Here is a 19,595-nt window from a genome sequence, read left to right on the forward strand (position 1 = left end):
AGGCTGGGAAACGTCGCACTGGTGGCTCAAACTGACGCCCTCAATAAAGAGGTGTTTTTTCTAAGAAACAAGCTGAAGCAGTGGAAGGCTTCCAGTGCCAAGAGGGACCTCCGTAGCTCGTTAGAGAGTCCACCAGCTGAACGCATTACATTCCAGCAGCCAGAAAGGCCAGCTTCCTCCGGCAGAAGAGCCTCAGTCGCCACAGGCAGACACACCCCCTTGGTTGAATTCGGCAGGCCTCAATCGAAAGACGCTGATGATGAAGAGTCTAGGGGCGAAGGATTACGGAGACCGATGTCAGCCCCCCCCAGTGTAAACCAAATAGACTTCTCTGAAGCGTCTCGGCGGCGAGCAACCATGCCGAGTTCCTCGGGGGTGAAGTGCACATCCAAGCAGAAACACACATCATAGGAGCATGGTGCCGTCTCTAAGAGGGCCCGTGATGAGGGTCAGGGTGTTGTGGGAACCAGGCGGAGATCAGCGACACCAAGTCTAACAGGCAGAAGCAATCCAGTCGCAACAGGCAGATATACCCCTGTATTGCTCGAAGCTATGGAGGACACCGCTGTGAACGCCATAGGGGCCAAAGTGGCACCTAGTGATGAGCGGCAGGGGGACCAGGAGGACTTGGAGGACCGGGAGGACTCGGAGGACCGGGAGGATCGGGCCATGGCTGACATGGATGAGCCGGAGATGGCAATGGAAGTCACGGAGCTCCTCATGGGTATGATGGGTGTTGGAGCCAATTTGCTTTGGGTTGTGCACGGGGTTTGTCTATGTGTGTGTGAACGCGTCCTCATCCAATCTGCGCACCTGGGAGCATGGGAGGTAATTAACCTATATATGTGGGCACGGTTGATCAGCTGGGATGAGAGGTTAGAGAGGAAGCCACACGTTTTTTAACCGTGTTGACCGTGATTGTTTGTGTCTGAGCGTGTGCGTGATCGCTATGTTTTAACCAAGATTTTAGATAGGCCTACGTGAGTCGTAAAAGAACATTTTAACCTTGGAGAAAGAAATAAAAGCATTACAAATTACGTCATGGTGGACCTCATCCTTCACCACAACACGCGTTGGGAACTCTGACTGCTAACCTCCATGAGTGGCCTTTTTTGATGTGCGATCGCCGCTACACTTGTTGAAAAACACGCTCCAATGAATGAATCAAAGGATCTCGGACACGGAAGAAGGAGCTGCTGCAGCTCCAGATGATTGCTGACATGTGAATGCTGTGAAAGCCACGCGGAACCACGGTAGGATCGTTCAGAATTGTTACAAGCTGTGAATGAGATTGACCTTCTCATATCAGGATAAAGGTAAATCCTGCGACAATTCTAAAATAAAACCTCCCGCAGCTGCTGCGTTACTGTCAAAATGAGCCAAGAAGGGAGTCGGCCTAAAGCGCCTGCCAATCAAAGTGATACAGAGAGTGGGCTCGGTAAAAGACAGCCTAAACTCACTGTTAAAGCATTGAAATCAAAAATAGCATCAATTCAAAATGAAAGGAATTCAAGGATAAAGAAACTGCATAAATTAACAAAGGATGTTGAACAATTGATACTTTCAAGCCAAAATGTGTCTGAGGTGGAATCCATGTGTGAAATGTTTGTGAAAACAATGATCGAATTAAATGAGTTGCATGAGTCACTGAAACCATTAATACCAGAGGATGAAGTTATAAAACAAAATGAATGGTTTGAAACACGAATGCACAGCAATCGAGAAATGATGAATACAATGAAAAGGTGGTTGCAAACTACAAAGGAGCAATTTACACATGCAATTGATGATGATGTGGTAAATGTCAATGCTGCAACCAAAACTAATGTGGTAATTGATGATATCTGTCCAAATGACAGCGTTTCTAATATAACCGGAAGAACATGCACATCAGCTGGCCGCTCCAGCCACAGGTCCAAAATGTCATCCATCTCGTCTGGATGTATCAAGGCGGAGGCTGAAGCGGCTGCTCTCAGTGCTATGGCGGCTATCCTCAAAGAAAAACATGCACTGGAGTGTGAAGAGCATAGCCTCGCAGCAGCCAGAAAGTGTGAAGAGGAGCAGATCAGACAACGCAAGGAGTGGCTTGAATTGCAAAGTGGAATTGCTGCCTATACAGCAAAGGCCAATGTGCTCAGGTACAGAGGATCTGAGGTTCAAAGCTCAAGGGCTGATTCAAATGGAATGAATTCATATCGAGACAGAGCCAAAAGGAAAATCTCTCTTAGACCCTCTGCTACAGAATTCATCCCACAAGGTTCAGAAGGTCAGTTCAACCCCTCACCAAAAGGGGGCGGCAGAGCTGTAGTGTCAGTGGAGACTCTGCACAAGGATGCAAACTTGCAGTACCATAATCCTACAGAACAGGATAAGAACTTTGCTCTGTCAATGGGTGCGCGCCCCAAAGATTCAAACCAGCAGTTGCATCATCCATCAGTAGGTGGCAGTAACACTCTATTGCCAATGGAGGCATTCACAGCCACGACAATACCAGAAGGAAATGGATCTAAAGCCTATGAACTCAATCCCACGTCATCTCAAATATGTCAGCAGACATTCTCTGCCACACAAGTCACTCATGATCTTGACACACATTTGGTGCAGGAAACCAACCAACATACAGGTTCAGTGCAAAGTAACGTGAATCAAGGCAACATTATCAACATCATGCAAAGACAAAATGATATCACAGCTCTGTTGGTGCAGCAACAGTCAACATTGTCACTGCCACCAAGAGAAGTACCAACCTTTGATGGAGACCCTTTGGAGTATAGTGCATTCATACGAGCATTTGAACATGGAGTGGAAGCAAAGACTGCTAACAATGTTGATTGCCTATACTTTTTGGAACAATACACCAAGGGACAACCCAAAGAATTGGTTAAAAGCTGTCAACACATGCCACCCGACAGGGGATACCAAAGAGCAAAGACACTTTTGAGAGAACGCTTTGGAAATCAACAAATAATAGCCACTGCATACATGGAGCAAGCGCTTGGATGGACAGTGAAAGCAGAGGATGTTAAAGCTTTGCAAGCTTTTTCTTTGTTTCTCCGTGTTTGCTGCAATGCCATGGAGGACATAAGCACTTGTGTTTTAATACTTGCACTTTCACTTTTAAATGTATTTTATGCATGGTTTTAACTAACAGAACTGGAATCACTTTTAAATTAACCATTTTAGATCCCCTTCTCATTTAAGGTCTTTTACTGATTCCATTGGGACGAGCTCCATACACGCACACAACACCTGCACACGCATGCACACACGTATACACACACACACACACGCCCCCCTCCAGAGACCCTGGGTTGGGGAGATCTGCTTTTTAACATACTCTGCCGCCGTTCCGTGGTCCAGCCCCGTCCTGCACTTTCTAACCAGTCTTTTAAAACGGTCTTACAGTGCTTTTATAATGCTTTTTAAAAAGGGTTTTTATAAGGTCTTAATAGGGCTATGTTTATGGAGTTTTTTTAAACTTCGCTCTCCCACGTGTGTGTGTGTGTGTGTGTGTGTGTGTGTGTGTGTGTGTGTGTGTGTGTGTGTGTGTGTGTGTGTGTGTGTGTGTGTGTGTGTGTGTGTGTGTGTGTGTGTGTGTGTGTGTGTGTGTGTGTGTGTGTGTGTGTGTGTGTGTGTGTGTGTGTGTGTTGGAGCTATGTGCAGCTCAAGGCATATATGCCTGTGTGTATGAGCTGTGTTGCACGCACTATCCGTGCTGAGTGTGCTGTCTGGCTACCTGCATAGCGTGTGTGTGTGTGTGTGTGTATGTGTGTGTGTGTGTGTGTGTCATTTAAACTCAAGAACATGAATGGAGGCTGTTATATCCGTGCAAACGACCTGAAGTACAACCACACCGACCTCACCTGGCAGAACCTGGAGCAGACCTGCAGGTACACCTGAGAGACTGTGTGTGTTGCAATACTCTGACACGCATACAAAAGTCCTGCATTTAAAATGATGAAGTCTCTCATAAGCATTGCCCCATACCCCTTACCCCAAACAATTACCCTAAACATAGCCTTAGGTCTGAGGTGTTTGAGCACGGTCTCGTTTGAACCGGCTCAGAGTATGTCGTTTGACCCCTCTGTTCTACCTAATGTCAAAGGTCAAGCATTAAAACAGGAAATGTGATATTCCAAAAGTGCTATTTCTGCATCTCTATCACTTTCTGAACATAAAAGTCAAAGTGTGTGTGTGTGTGTGTGTCTCTCTCAGGTGTGTGTGGTCATCGCTTCGTTAAACTCTACAGAGCATTTAAACTCAAGAACATGAGTGGACGCTGGTATATCCGTGCAAACGACCTGAAGTACAACCACACCGACCTCACCTGGCAGAACCTGGAGCAGACCTGCAGGTACACCTGAGAGACTGTGTGTGTGTGTGTGTGTGTGTGGCAATACTCTGACACACATACAAAAGTCCTGCATTTAAAATGAAGAGGTCTCTCACGCCCAAACTCTTTAAACCCAAGCATAACCCCAAGAGACTACATACGAATCTCCCGGCGCATAGGAAGGTCTGAGATATTTGAGCACTGTCTCGTTTGAACCGGCTCAGAGAGTAAATGTCGTTTGACCCCTCTGTTCTACCTAATATCAAAGGTCACAGCTTAAAACAGGACAAAACCTTCCGTTAAGGTTTTTATCTCAACACGCCCATTGCCCTGCATGCTAGGCAGTCGAGACTATGCTTTTTAGCCTCGGCTCGATTTGTAGATATGATTTGAAATGTCGTTTGTACCCTAAAGCCACTCCAAAGTGGATATATTTGCTCTGCTGCATCCCCTGTAAACACACACACTGTGCTCAATTTGGGGGAAAGATTTGGCACCCTCCTGTGGGAAACAGAGTATTTCTTCCACTTCCACTTAATGACCCCATGATGTGATTATTTATATCTTAAAACCTTTAACAACTATATTTAGATGTTCATTTGTTTAAGTTATGTTAAGCCTTACATGTATGCATACATTAGGGCATGGTCACATTGAGTGACAGGTCTGTCCAGTGACTGCAACTGTAAGCTTCCTGTCTCTCTGCTAGCAGCTCTGTGATGCTACAGGGACTCTGCCTGCTCAGCTCATACGGGGGACATAACTTGAACTCGGCCGTGTTTGTTGTGCTGGTATCGGACCATTGTACTGATATGTGTGTAAATGTTTGGCCTTTTATAATAAGACCTCAGAGTTTCATTATTCTGCTACATTTTCATGATGACTGAGTGATTCTGATGAGGAAACCAAAGTTGCTTTATAGTGATATTGACTTTACATTTTTATTTCAGTCAAGCACGGTCCTAATTGAGCGCTCCACCCCACCATCGTCTCCATCCTCTGTGGAAGAGGTATTTACAAACACCTTCAATGTTGTCGATTGCAACTGCTAAAGTCAGCACGATAATAGCTGTTTTATTTTAATAGGAGGAGGAGGAGGAGGAGGAGGAGGAGGAGGAGGAGGAGGAGGAGGAGGAGGAGGAGGAGGAGGAGGAGGAGGAGGAAATTGTTGTAAATAAAGTCTAGATCACACCATGTAATTGTCTTCTGCCTCTTCACTGTTTGCCCAAATGTCACACACACACATATAGGCCAGGCCCGGGGCCCAAGCTATCACCCAGAGCATGTCTCGTATCCATGCCCACCTCATAGCGGGGTTTAATAAAAGAAGGGAGGAAAATGTAATTTCTCGGATGAGAATAGGGCATACAAGTCTCAATCATACATTAAGTATAATAGCAAAGCATCCAACCGGAAAGTGTATACACTGTAGCCAGCCAGAAACTGTTGAACATGTTTTACTGCATTGCAGGAAATATAGTACTCAAATGTGCTTTTCCAGACACTGAAGAAAGCAAAATACAATGACTTTTCGCTATCAGGGCTGTTAGGGAAAACATCAGACAATATGTATTGTGAGATTATTACGTTTCTAAGAGAAATTGATACATTTAAAATAATCTAAAGTTGTGGTTCTTTTTTTTGTTTTTATTTATTGTTATCTGCATAGTCTCTTGTCCACACTCCAGTCCAGTTGGTGGCGGTAATGCACCTACAAATTGGTTTGCCAACCGCCAATAAACACCAAAGAAGAAGACGAAGCTTCGTGATGTTAAAGGCGCACTCGGGGAACCCAACTTGAACGTGTTCTTCATGCTTATCGGACTATCGTGACTCGCTCTGCGGTTAAAACAGACGGTGCAATAATGTGGTTTTGCGGTAAGTGAAATTCTAGTACTTTATTTATGTGTTTTTGATCAGTGACGTAATGAATCGTAAGGCTTGGGTTAGCGTGAGGTAGTCGTCGCTAGCTACATCCGTGCTAACGATGCTAATCGTAGCCTCCAAGTTGAATCGAAATAGAGAAGTGTTAAGTGGGATAATACTGTAAAACAAACGGCTTCTGTTTGAGGTTGGTAAAATAAGGTCATCCTTGTAAGTTAGAGAGATATTTGATTATGTAGGTAACTGCATGCATCGCTAAGGTTAATTTAAATTCGCTATGCTCGAGTATGTAGGCAAGCTGTCACGATCTGTCTGTGTTGTGTTTTGTCTTGTCTTTTTCTGTCTCTGGTTCCTGTTTTGTTTTGAAATGTTTTCCTCCTTGTGTCTTCTCTGTTCCTTCTTCCTGTGTTTGCCTTCCTGTCTTAGTTTCCCTGGTGTGTCTGATTGTTTGATTGTGTTCACCTGTTGCCCTTGTGTTTCTGCCTCCCTTACCCCAGCTGTGTCTCGTCTTGTGATTACCCCTCTCTGTATTTAGTCTTGTCTTCCCCTGTGTGCCTTGTCGGTTCATTGTTGGTTTTTCCTGTCTTCCTCCATGTCAGTCATGTTTGTTTCTCCTGTCTCCCACCATGTTGGTCACGGTCAGTTTTCTGTAGAACCTATGTGTTTCATGCCATGCAATTGTTAAGCTTTGAGAATAAAGCTTGTTTTTGTTTCGAGACCGTTTACCTTTTCTGATAGTCTGCATTTGGGTCCTACCCTTCCACGCATTCCTTACAGAATGAACCGACCAATTATGGACCCAGCGGATTATGTTTTTGATTTTGATGCTGAATTGCTTTCTCTGGATTACTCCCTTCGATGTCTTTATACTGTGTGGAGTGGAACCTCGACTAGCAGGGAGAAAGAGGCTGTCCTGAAAAGAGCACAAATGGAGGTGGATAATGTGCCATGGCTGAGGAGTTCGTTGCCTGAATTTCTCAGAGTTTTTTCGCGTAGCCCTGAGTGCCAGTCTCCATTCTCTGATCCTTTTTTGGGATCCCGCCTGGCGTTTGGAGGTCCACGGAGCCTCCAAAAGACCTCAAAGAGACGCAAGGCCAGGATTCAAGCCGTGGCCCCAGCAGCCATGGTTCCATGCCCAGCAGCCAGGGTGCCTGCTCCAGTACCGGCCCACACAGTCATGGTTCCGTGCACCAGTACCGCCCCACACAGTCATGGTACCGTGCTCCAGTACCATCCCACACAGCCATGGTTCCGTGTTCCGGTTCCGTGCCCAGCAGCCAGGGTGCCTGCTCCAGAACCGGCCCATACAGCCATGGTTCCAGCCCCAGTTCTGGCCCCAGCAGCCATGGTTCCGGCCTCTGTTCCGGTCCAGCACGCCATTTCCCATCAGGGAAATCTTCTGGGCCAACATGAGCAGACGATGCGAGCCTTAGTTGAAAGCCAGCAGTCCTTGGCTCGTCTCCTGTTGGCTCTACGGCCGACGCCTACCCTATGTCCTGTGCCGTTGGAGGTCCCGCCGACTACTCTCCTGCCGGGGGTCTTGCCAACTCCATGTCCTGTCCCATTGGGGGTCCCGCCGACTACTCTTCTGCCGGGGGTCCTGCCAACCCTATGTCCAGTGCTGTTGGAGGTACCGCCGACTACTCTTCTGCCGGGGGTCCTGCCAACCCTATGTCCAGTGCTGTTGGAGGTCCCGCCGACTACTCTTCTGCCGGGGGTCCTGCCAACCCTATGTCCAGTGCTGTTGGAGGTCCCGCCGACTACTCTCCTGCCGGGGGTCTTGCCAACCCGATGTCCTGTGCCGTTGGAGGTCCCGCCGACTACTCTTCTGCCGGGGGTCCTGCCAGCCCTATGTCCGGTGCTGTTGGAGGTCCCGCCGACTACTCTCCTGCCGAGGGCCCTGCCAACTCCACGTCCAGTATCGTTGGAGGTCCTGCCGACACCTGTTCCGCTGTGGGTCCTGCCAACCCCATGTCCTGTCCCGTTGGGGGTCCCGCCGACAACTGCTCCGCCAGGTTTCCTGCCAACACCAGATCCTGTTCTGTTGGGGGTCCCGCCGACACCTGTCCCGCCGGGGGTCCTGCCAACTCTGTGTCCTGTTCCGTTGGGGGTCCAGTCGACACCAGCCCTTGCTACATCCGGGGTCCCATTGACACCAGCCCATGTCTTGTTTGGGGTCCCGTCTGCGCCTGTCCGGTCGGCTCCGGTTCCTGTCCGGCCGATACTGGTTCCTGCTCGTCCTCCGGAGCTGTCCCGTCGGCGCCTTCCTGCCCGGCCTCCGGAGCTGTCCCGTCGGCGCCTTCCTGCCCGGCCTCCGGAGCTGTCCCGTCGGCGCCTTCCTGCCCGGCCTCCGGAGCTGTCCCGTCGGCGCCTTCCTGCCCGGCCTCCGGAGCTGTCCCGTCGGCGTCTTCCTGCCCGTCCTCCGGAGCTGTCCCGTCGGCGCCTTCCTGCCCGTCCTCCGGAGCTGTCCCGTCGGCGCCTTCCTGCCCGTCCTCAGGAGCTGTCCCGTCGGCGCCTTCCTGCCCGGCCTCCGGAGCTGTCCCGTCGGCGCCTTCCTGCCCGGCCTCCGGAGCTGTCCCGTCGGCGCCTTCCTGCCCGGCCTCCGGAGCTGTCCCGTCGGCGTCTTCCTGCCCGTCCTCCGGAGCTGTCTCGTCGCCGCCTTCTGGTTCGCCCTCGAGCCCGGCCCCCTGAGTGCCGCAGTCTTCGCCCTCGAGCCCGGCCTCCTGAGTTCTCCAGCCGCGGTCTTCGCCCTCGGGCTCGGCCTCCTGATTCTTCCAGCCGCTGCCTTCGCCCTCGAGCCCGGTCCCCTGAGAGCCGCTGCCTTTGCTCTCATGCCCGGCCCCCTGAGTTTGCCCGCTCTGGCCGTCGCCCCTTTTTGGACTCTGCCTTGCCCCCGGGCCGTCCGCCCGGGACCCCTTTCGGGCCCGTCCTCCGGACCCCCTCCACCCACCCTTTTGGAAGTATTAGACTATGTTTTTTGGGACGTCTGGGATCCGTCCCTTGAGGGGGGGGTTATGTCACGATCTGTCTGTGTTGTGTTTTGTCTTGTCTTTTTCTGTCTCTGGTTCCTGTTTTGTTTTGAAATGTTTTCCTCCTTGTGTCTTCTCTGTTCCTTCTTCCTGTGTTTGCCTTCCTGTCTTAGTTTCCCTGGTGTGTCTGATTGTTTGATTGTGTTCACCTGTTGCCCTTGTGTTTCTGCCTCCCTTACCCCAGCTGTGTCTCGTCTTGTGATTACCCCTCTCTGTATTTAGTCTTGTCTTCCCCTGTGTGCCTTGTCGGTTCATTGTTGGTTTTTCCTGTCTTCCTCCATGTCAGTCATGTTTGTTTCTCCTGTCTCCCACCATGTTGGTCACGGTCAGTTTTCTGTAGAACCTATGTGTTTCATGCCATGCAATTGTTAAGCTTTGAGAATAAAGCTTGTTTTTGTTTCGAGACCGTTTACCTTTTCTGATAGTCTGCATTTGGGTCCTACCCTTCCACGCATTCCTTACACAAGCTAATGTCAAATAGTGTTAAATAGCAGCTTAGTGTATGTGAAATCAACCTCACAATAAGATGTGTGTGTATATTACAATTATTAATGTCATATTTCAAGATGATTACTATATTACAATATGGTTTGTTGAGCTGGAGTTCATTATTGAGCTTACACGTTAACGTCAAATCTGAAGAACGAACCCAAACCTTGTTTTTATTAATTGTATTACCAAATTGGTATCAAATAAATAGTAAGTATTGTAATACCAATGCTTACTATTTATTTGATTTTCATTACACTTGTGAAACCGACTAATTTGTGGCTGTAGACCGTAATGCCTGCATTTAAGGACGATGAATAGCCTAGTCAATGCTTTTAGGGATGATTTGTTACAAATATTAGATCAGATGTTATGTGTGCTTCAGTTAAAATTAAGCTTATTCATTGCATTTCATTTGTTCTTCCAAAGTTACAGTAAAATAAAAAGGACCCTGACTCGGACAATACACAATGCAACATGTTCAACAGAAGACAATCAGTTATATTTTTTGTACACATGGTAATTTACATATATATCTGTTCGTTTAACGTTTCCAGGTGATCCAGACAGCCTTGACCAGAGAGTGAGAGACAGAACTGGACTCCTCACAGCAGTGAACTTCAGCACAGGTACAAATACTCTTTTTTCATACTGTGCAAAGAATCAAGAAAGATATTGGTTTAAATAAATTAAGTATTTACTCCACTCAAATTGCGCAAAACTCGTGTTCCATGGACAGACGTGTAATACACTCAAATTACAATAGATGGAGCTCTAGACTAATTTATAAAATTTGCAAAAATATTGTTAACACTCTGAGATGAGTGAACCAAAACGTAAAGCCTCCGGAATTAAAACAGTTTAATCGAGTTTGAGCACTAATATACCCATGTTTTGAACACTTTAGCGGGGTAAACATGTTATCTTTTCACTCTGGGTGTGTGCTAGAAGTCAAACCACACTTAAAACCTCCTGAATTAAAACATTTCCCACGACTTTAAACACTATTGTGCCCATGATTCAGACACTTATTCCTGGGTACATGTGTTATCTGTTCCCCCCTGGGTGTGTGCTAGAAGTGAAACCACACTTAACCCGTTAAGCACCAAGCCTGTTTTTCATGTTTCAGGCTCGAAAATGACATGCCCAAAACAAATGACTACAAGTTAACTTCTAAAAGGATTATATGAATAATTTATTTTATCAAAGCAAGGTTACATCTGTGAGTTGGATGTAGAAGTGTCAGAATCAATATAGATGTTTTTTATTTTAAAGAAAATTCAGATTTTACATAGTAAAAAACTGTAAATTATAGTGTCCGTCCAAAAATTATTTTTTACAGATAGTGAAAACTACCCTTGGATGATGGGTTAGTAGACTAAAAGCTTCAGGAATCCAAAGTACAACATATAATAAGTACCCTGTATCAAGATTGATGCAAAACAAGTGACATTTGACCTTTTTAGAGAGGTTTAGCCAAAACCACCCCACCTCTGAGGTGATTTGGGTGAAAATTGTTTTTTTTCCATATCTCTGGCCCCCCTTGGTCGATTTTGATGGTTGACACCTCTTTCTGACCGTTAGAGCCAATAGAATCGAAGGGGGAGGCCCCCACACACACACGTTGTGAAGAGAAAAGGTGGGGGCTGTGCGCATGTAAATGTGCAGCAGAGTGGACCTATCTCTAGCTCTGGCATTTGGAAACGAAAAAGCAGTTTTATTGCTTATGGATTATCAGAAATCATTTCAAAGAGGACACCGACACATTGGATTAACCTATGGATTAACTGTAGTATCGTTTTTTTATCGTTTTAATGCCATTGAAGACCAGTTTTGACCAAGGTAAGCCATGTTAGCGTTTCTAGCTCCACATGTTATGATGTACGCTTTCGTTTATAGCGTCGCAAATGTTTATCACTGAGTGTTGAGGTGGGCACCAAACGATTCTGTGTCTCCAGGAGACCCAAAACGAGTGGTTGGCTGTGCATATAGGATAAGTAATAAGGGAGTTATTGTGAGTTTAAGTGCCGTTTTAGGTTACATTTTTTCACTCGTGGCTAATTCAGAGGCTGAGTGCTAGCATTGTGGGGTTTTTTTGGGAAAAAAAATTAAAAAGATCAGTTAGCTGAGTTTCTTCCCGTTACATGGATATAAAATATTCATAGTTTATTAAATATTAAGATTCCTTAGACGTTGTTTCCTGCAAATGACGCGTTTATCCGCCCGGTACCGGGGGGGCTGTGCGTAACAGGTTAAAACCTCCTGAATTAAAACATTTCCCACGACTTTAAACACTAATGTACCAATATTTTGCCCACTTATTCCTGGGTTAATATATTATATTTTCCCCCTGGGTGTGTGTGGCACCATCTGGTGGAACATTTGTGAATTACACTAAAATCCAAAACTTTAATGTTTTTATCTTAGCGAAATAATGGTTTAATGACCCCAATGTAATGATCATTTATGATTCTGCAGACGTTGTCTACACGTGTATCACAACGGCATATTTTTAGAATGATTTGGAAAACTCGGTTAGCGAGGTTTTTTTTTGTCAATATGAGATGCACTGTTTTCATGTCCCATGTACATGTCTGTACATATGGCCTCACGCACTACTAACACAGAGCAAGGCACCGGACATCCCCCGTCCCCCCTCACTCCCATTGCTCCCCGGGCGCTGTACAATAGCTGCCCACTGCTCCTAGTACTAGGCTCCTGGTACTAGGATGGGTTAAAAGCAGAGAACACATTTCACTGTGTGTGCTGTGTGCTCTGCATGTGTGACCATTAAAGAGGGTTTCATCCCTCCCTATTCTATTCTATGTCGTTGGTTGGCATAATACATTGGACTTGAAGCAAACTAACAACGTGTCTGTTTTCTTGTCTGATATTTTCCCCATATGTGGGGCATAACAGATGCAATCAGGTAATTAGGACAGAGCCTCTGTTTTTAGATGGGGTTTGTGACCATGCTGTAGGCCTGACGTTTAAAATAAATGATCAAATCTTATCTGTTAAGATGAATGTTTTATTTAAAAGGTTTTTATTTATTTGTTTAAGGAGGGACCCCAGAGCCAAGGGCAGGCCGAGCAGGCCGCCTTCTCCCGCCGCAGGCAGGATCAAACTCTCGGTCCGGCAGCTTCCCCGGTGATGGGCTCCGTGCAACAAGTCCCCTCAGTCTGTGCGGGGAGCGGCGCCGTGCCCAGGTACTCCCCGTTCTGAACCACGGTGATGCTGCTGTCATCGCTCGTCTCCTCCGGCGGACAAAATCTGGACAAATCTCTGCCTACATTCACTCAGTATGTGAAATGCCCCACCAGGGGAAATAATACTCTGGATCTTCTATATGCAAATACCAAGAATGCATATTGTGCCACTGCCCTCCCCCCCCTGGGCAGATCTGACCACAACCTCGTCTTTTTGGCTCCTAAATATGTCCCACTGGTGCAGAGGCAGCCTGTATCCACCAGGACTGTGAGGAAATGGACTCCAGGGGCTAATGAGGCTCTACAGGACTGCTTCGAGACCACTGACTGGGACGTGCTTTGTGTGCCACATGGAGAGGACATCAATAATATGACTGACTGCATCACAGAATACATCAACTTCTGTGAACAAACAATATTACCGGCTAAAACTGTCAACTGTTTCCCCAATAATAAACCCTGGATTACTAGTGACCTGAAAACTCTTTTAAATAAGAAAAAGGAAGCTTATAAGTCTGGGGACAAATCAATGCTGAAGAGTGTCCAGCATCAACTGAGAGACAATTTGAGGAGGGGCAGAGATTCGTACAGGAAGAAGCTGGAGACTAAGCTCCAGCTGAACAATAGCAGGGATGTCTGGGCTGGGATGAAGGCTATCACTGGCTTCAAAGGGAGAGACAGACTGACTGTGGGCACCCTGGAGAGGGCCAACGAGCTGAACACCTTCTTCAATAGGTTTAGCTCTCCGCCCGCTGCTGTCTCCTCCACTTCCTCTTCTCACCTCACCTCCTCCTCTCAGCCTGGCGTCAACATCCCCCCTCTGCTCACCACCTACACTTCACACCTCTCCTCCACCACCCAGCCTGGCTTCTGCACCCCCCCTCTGCTCACATTGCCGCTGACCCCCCCCCCCCCTCTGCTCATCTTGCCTCAGACCCCCCCCCCTCTATCCCCCCTTCCATCTAGCCCCCCCCCCCCGCTTCACTGTGAGCACAGGACAGGTCCAGAGTCAGATGGAAAAAACTCCACCAAGGCAAGGCTGCTGGCCCTGATGGTATCAGCCCCAGGGTCCTGAGGACCTGTGCACGCCAGCTGGCTCCTGTTCTCCAGTATATATTCAACCTGAGCCTGCACTTGGAGACCATCCCGGTGCTGTGGAAGACATCATGCGTTGTTCCGGTCCCTAAAAAGACAACTCCTTCTGGGCTCAATGACTATCGCCCTGTAGCACTCACATCTCATGTGATGAAGGTGCTTGAGAGGACTGGTCTTGGCCCATCTCAGACCGCAGGTGAGATCATTCCTTGACCCTCTGCAATTTGCCTACCAGCCTCACCTGGGGGTGGACGATGCCATTATTTACCTGCTGCAGCGTGCTCACTCATACCTGAATGGATCGGGTTGCACTGTGAGAATCACCTTTTTTGATTTCTCCAGTGCATTCAACACGATCCAGCCTCGGCTACTGAGTGACAAGCTGCAGGCTATGAGGGTAAACTCGTCCACCATCTCCTGGATTACCAACTACCTCACGGACAGACCACAGTACGTCCGGCTGGGCAGTGTGCTGTCTGATGTGGTGGTTGGTAGTATTGGAGCCCCACAGGGGACTGTGCTGTCTCCTTTCCTGTTCACCTTATACACCTCTGACTTTCTATACAACTCAGAGTCATGCCACCTGCAGAAGTTTTCGGATGACTCTGCAGTGGTAGGGTGTATAAGGGATGGACGGGAGGAGGAGTACAGAGCGCTGGTGGGTGATTTTGTTGAGTGGACTGGAAGAAATCATCTGCTTTTGAATGTGGCCAAGACCAGAGAGATGGTCATTGATTTCAGGAGGAAGAGGACATCTCCTCCTCTGCCCCTGTGCATTCTGGGAGAGGATGTGGCAGTTGTGGAGGTCTACAAGTACCTGGGAGTGCACTTAGACAATGGGCTGAACTGGAGGATCAACACTGACGCTGTGTACAAGAAGGGGATGAGCCGACTCTATTTTCTGAGGAAGCTGAGATCCTTCAACGTATGCAGTAAGATGCTGGAGATCTTCTATCAGTCTGTTGTGGCTAGTGCACTCTTCTTTGCTGCGGTCTGCTGGGGGGGCAGCATCAGAGCCGGTGACACCTGCAGGATCAATAAACTGATCAGGAAAGCTGGGTCAGTCATCGGCATCAAGCTGGAACCCTTTGAAGCTGTGGTGGAGAGGAGGACACTGAAACAGGCTGTTGTCCATCATGGATAACCCCACCCATCCTCTCCACCTACAGCTGGACAGTCAACGGAGCTCCTTCTCCAACAGACTGCTGCAGCTCCCCTGTCTCAAGGACAGATACTGGAAAACATTCCTGCCCACTGCAATAACACTGTACAACAAATCACCTCTGGCTGGAAGAGAACTCTCTGCTCCATAGTTTCTCTAGAAATAAAACCACCTTGTACATTTACTCACACATAATCTGTTTCATATTTAATACTCCATAATTCCATATATTTTGAATATATATATTTGTATATTTGTATATATATATATATATATATATAATATCTGTATGTATATTTTCTATTTTGTATTTTGACATGTATATTTTATATTTTATTTTATATTTTATTTTATTTTATTTCTATTCTTGTATATTTTGTTTTATTGTAAAATGCCTTTTATGCTGCTGTAACAAAAACAATTTCCCAATTTGGGATCAATAAAGTACGATCTATCTATCTATCTATCTAAATTCACAAATTAGTATGAACAGGATCTTGAGCCATGAAGCCTGTTTTTAAAGTACAGAAACATTCAGAATGCATGACGATTCCTTCAAAGGTTTTGTAATAGACGCCTAGTACTCTTAATTTATAAAGTAATAATACATGTGAATTATTGAGCTCATTACTGGCCTGACTTTAACAACTATATTTAGATGTTCATAAATATCTACATTTATGTATAAATACATGTGTAGCAGTTAGACAAACATAATGAATAGATGATCTCATTATTACCTATTTTATATGTACTAAAAAATTAAGTTTACTAAGCCCCCTTTTTGTTTTAATTTATTAGACAAAATCATTTGTGCTTAAAGTCATACTGTTGTGTCTCAAACGGATAGACTGCTAGATTATTAATTAATTTGCCTAATAGTTGCTTAAAATGCTACAATAATAATACACCTCGTAGCGCCAGCTATTCACATTAAACTACACTACGAGAGCCCCTAACCCTTTACCCCAACCACCAACCTTAACCCAGGGGTTGTTCAGAATGTGCTATTGTATGCAACCATAGCGGAATCTGAACGACGCCGGACATCAAAGTCAAAGAATATTCATATAAAATCAAGTATACCATTGACGCATTTGATATTCACAGCACATCTTCCCTGGCACACCGAGTACACTGGTGTAACGTTAAAAGTGAAATTGCAGTAACAAGGAAGACCACCGCCGTGCCCAAATTTCACACACATGTAGGCAGGGGCCCAATCTATCACCCAGACCAGGTCCCATATAGATGCCCAAATCGTAGCCCCAGATATGCACATTATAAACTACAATAGCTGTGGTAACTGGACCCTTATCCCTCTTAGGTGCCTTACAAACAATGGACGTCCGCTCTCGGGAGCGTCGGAGTGGTGCGGTCACCCTAAGTGACAGACCTAAAGTATCCGGGATTCAGGCATCTTCCCTGGCTTGTACATTTTTGGTGATGCGCCCTGGAGGTATCAGACTATTTTAAACAACTTTTCCCCGCCTTTCAAACACTTATTCCGGGGTTTTAGCCAGTCATTTTGCACGAAATCATTTAACATTGACGGTCTCCTGAAAAAAGCACATATTCTGTGCATTTTCAGGAGAGCGTCTATGTTAAATGATTTCGTGCAAAATGACTGTCTAAAACTCTCTTCCAGACATTTAAAAATACTTTCCCCGACCATTTAAACATTATTTCTGGCTTGTAAAGTGCAGTTATGCGCCCTGGAGATATTGCACTATTTACAAAATGTAGCACTCTGTTTATTTCACACCTCCAGGAGAGACCAGGGGGAAATCACCTCTCTCTGCCCGCACACAGAGCCCCGAAGGACGGACTAGAGACCTCCAGCACCAGTCCCTAACAGTGGGACTCTGTTTATTTCACACCTCCAGGGCGGAGACCGGGAAAATCACCTCTCATTGCCCGCTCACAGAGCCCCGAAGGACGGACTAATTACCTCCAGCATGGGCCCCTAACAGTGGGACTCTGCACCTCCAGCAGAGACCAGGGGGAAATCACCTCTCTCTGCCCGCTCACAGAGCCCCAAGGACGGACTAATTACCTCCAGCATGGGCCCCTAACAGTGGGACTCTGCACCTCCAGCAGAGACCAGGGGGAAATCACCTCTCTCTGCCCCCTCACAGAGCCCCAAGGACGGACTAATTACCTCCAGCATGTCCCCATAAACAGTGGGACTCTGTTTCTTTCACAGCTCCAGCAGAGACCAGGGGAAAATCACCTCTCTCTGCCCGCTCACAGAGCCCCAAGGACGGACTAATTACCTCCAGCATGTCCCCATAACAGTGGGACTCTGTTTCTTTCACAGCTCCAGCAGAGACCAGGGGAAAATCACCTCTCTCTGCCCGCTCACAGAGCCCCAAGGACGGACTAATTACCTCCAGCATGGGCCCCTAAACAGTGGGACTCTGCACCTCCAGCAGAGACCAGGGGGAAATCACCTCTCTCTGCCCCCTCACAGAGCCCCAAGGACGGACTAATTACCTCCAGCATGTCCCCATAACAGTGGGACTCTGTTTCTTTCACAGCTCCAGCAGAGACCAGGGGAAAATCACCTCTCTCTGCCCGCTCACAGAGCCCCAAGGACGGACTAATTACCTCCAGCATGGGCCCCTAACAGTGGGACTCTGCACCTCCAGCAGAGACCAGGGGGAAATCACCTCTCTCTGCCCCCTCACAGAGCCCCAAGGACGGACTAATTACCTCCAGCATGTCCCCATAACAGTGGGACTCTGTTTCTTTCACAGCTCCAGCAGAGACCAGGGGAAAATCACCTCTCTCTGCCCGCTCACAGAGCACCGAAGGACGGACTCGAGACCTCCAGCATGTCCCCATAACAGTGGGACTCTGTTTCTTTCACAGCTCCAGCAGAGACCAGGGGAAAATCACCTCTCTCTGCCCGCTCACAGAACCCCAAGGACGGACTAATTACCTCCAGCATGGGCCCCTAACAGTGGGACTCTGTTTCTTTCACAGCTCCAGCAGAGACCAGGGGAAAATCACCTCTCTCTGCCCGCTCACAGAGCACCGAAGGACGGACTAGAGACCTCCAGCACCAGTCCCTAACAGGGGGGACTCTGTTTATTTCACACCTCCAGGGCGGAGACCGGGAAAATCACCTCTCATTGCCCGCTCACAGAGCCCCGAAGGACGGACTAATTACCTCCAGCATGGGCCCCTAACAGTGGGACTCTGCACCTCCAGCAGAGACCAGGGGGAAATCACCTCTTTTTGCCCGCTCACAGAGCCCCAAGGACGGACTAATTACCTCCAGCATGGGCCCCTAACAGTGGGACCTCCATAACCTTGCACACCCTGAGTCCCCGGGCCCCCACAGTTAAGCACTCCCCCACGGACTAAACACAGGTATTCACACCCACCAGAACCTCGTGCCCCTGGTGACCTTACAAGGGGGTGGTTTTATGGTGCTTCTGTGTCCGCCCATCAGCATCCATATTCGGCCTTCTTCACGGCATCACCCCCCCTTCTGTGGAGGGTATTCTCGTGCCCCTGGTGACCTTACAAGGGGGTGGTTTTATGGTGCTTCTGTGTCCGCCCATCAGCATCCATATTCGGCCTTCTTCACGGCATCACCCCCCCTTCTGGGCTGGAGGGTATTCTCGTGCCCCTGGTGACCTTACAAGGGGGTGGTTTTATGGTGCTTCTGTGTCCGCCCATCAGCATCCATATTCGGCCTTCTTCACGGCATCACCCCCCCTTCTGTGGAGGGTATTCTCGTGCCCCTGGTGGTCTTACAAGGGGGTGGTTTTATGGGTGCTTCTGTGTCCGCCCATCAGCCTCCATATTCGGGCCTTCTTCACGGCATCACCCCCCCTTCTGTGGAGGGTATTCTCGTGCCCCTGGTGGTCTTACAAGGGGGTGGTTTTATGGTGCTTCTGTGTCCGCCCATCAGCATCCATATTCGGCCTTCTTCACGGCATCACCCCCCCTTCTGGGCTGGAGGTTCAAACACTTTAACTTTTGTTCACCCTCCTCTGGCTTACAACTCCTCCGCCAACACTTGAGCGCTCATCACAGGGTTCAGCACCAAGGAGAGTGCCTCCCCGGTGCTGATGGAAAGTGGCACTTTTTCTGCCCCTGGTAACCATCAAGGTTATTGTTTTTTTTTTATTTTTTTTTTATTTAACAAAAAACACAGTACACAGAGGCTAAAAACATAAACTATTTACACGTACTACTGCTACTATAACAGTACTACTAAATTTCTTAACCTACGTTTTTAAAGTGCAGTTATGCGCCCTGGAGGTGTTGCACTATTAACAAAATGTATGCCCAGGATTCTGGCACCTTTCCTGGCTTGTAAAGTGCAGTTATGCGCCCTGGAGATATTGTACTATTTACAAAATGTATACACAGGATTA

At 47.6% G+C, this 19,595-nt stretch overlaps 1 long non-coding RNA gene across 1 annotated transcript; it reads left to right on the plus strand.

Annotated features, from left to right (window-relative positions):
• Positions 1–3,759: 3,759 nt before the first annotated feature.
• On the plus strand, positions 3,760–5,346 carry LOC117484205. Its single transcript, XR_004556090.1, has 3 exons — positions 3,760–3,890; positions 4,216–4,354; positions 5,284–5,346. It is a non-coding gene; the product is annotated as an uncharacterized LOC117484205 (long non-coding RNA).
• The last annotated feature ends 14,249 nt before the right edge of the window (positions 5,347–19,595 follow it).

The sequence above is a fragment of the Trematomus bernacchii genome, unplaced genomic scaffold (assembly GCF_902827165.1).
Source record: "Trematomus bernacchii unplaced genomic scaffold, fTreBer1.1, whole genome shotgun sequence".
NCBI classification, from domain to species: domain Eukaryota; kingdom Metazoa; phylum Chordata; class Actinopteri; order Perciformes; family Nototheniidae; genus Trematomus; species Trematomus bernacchii.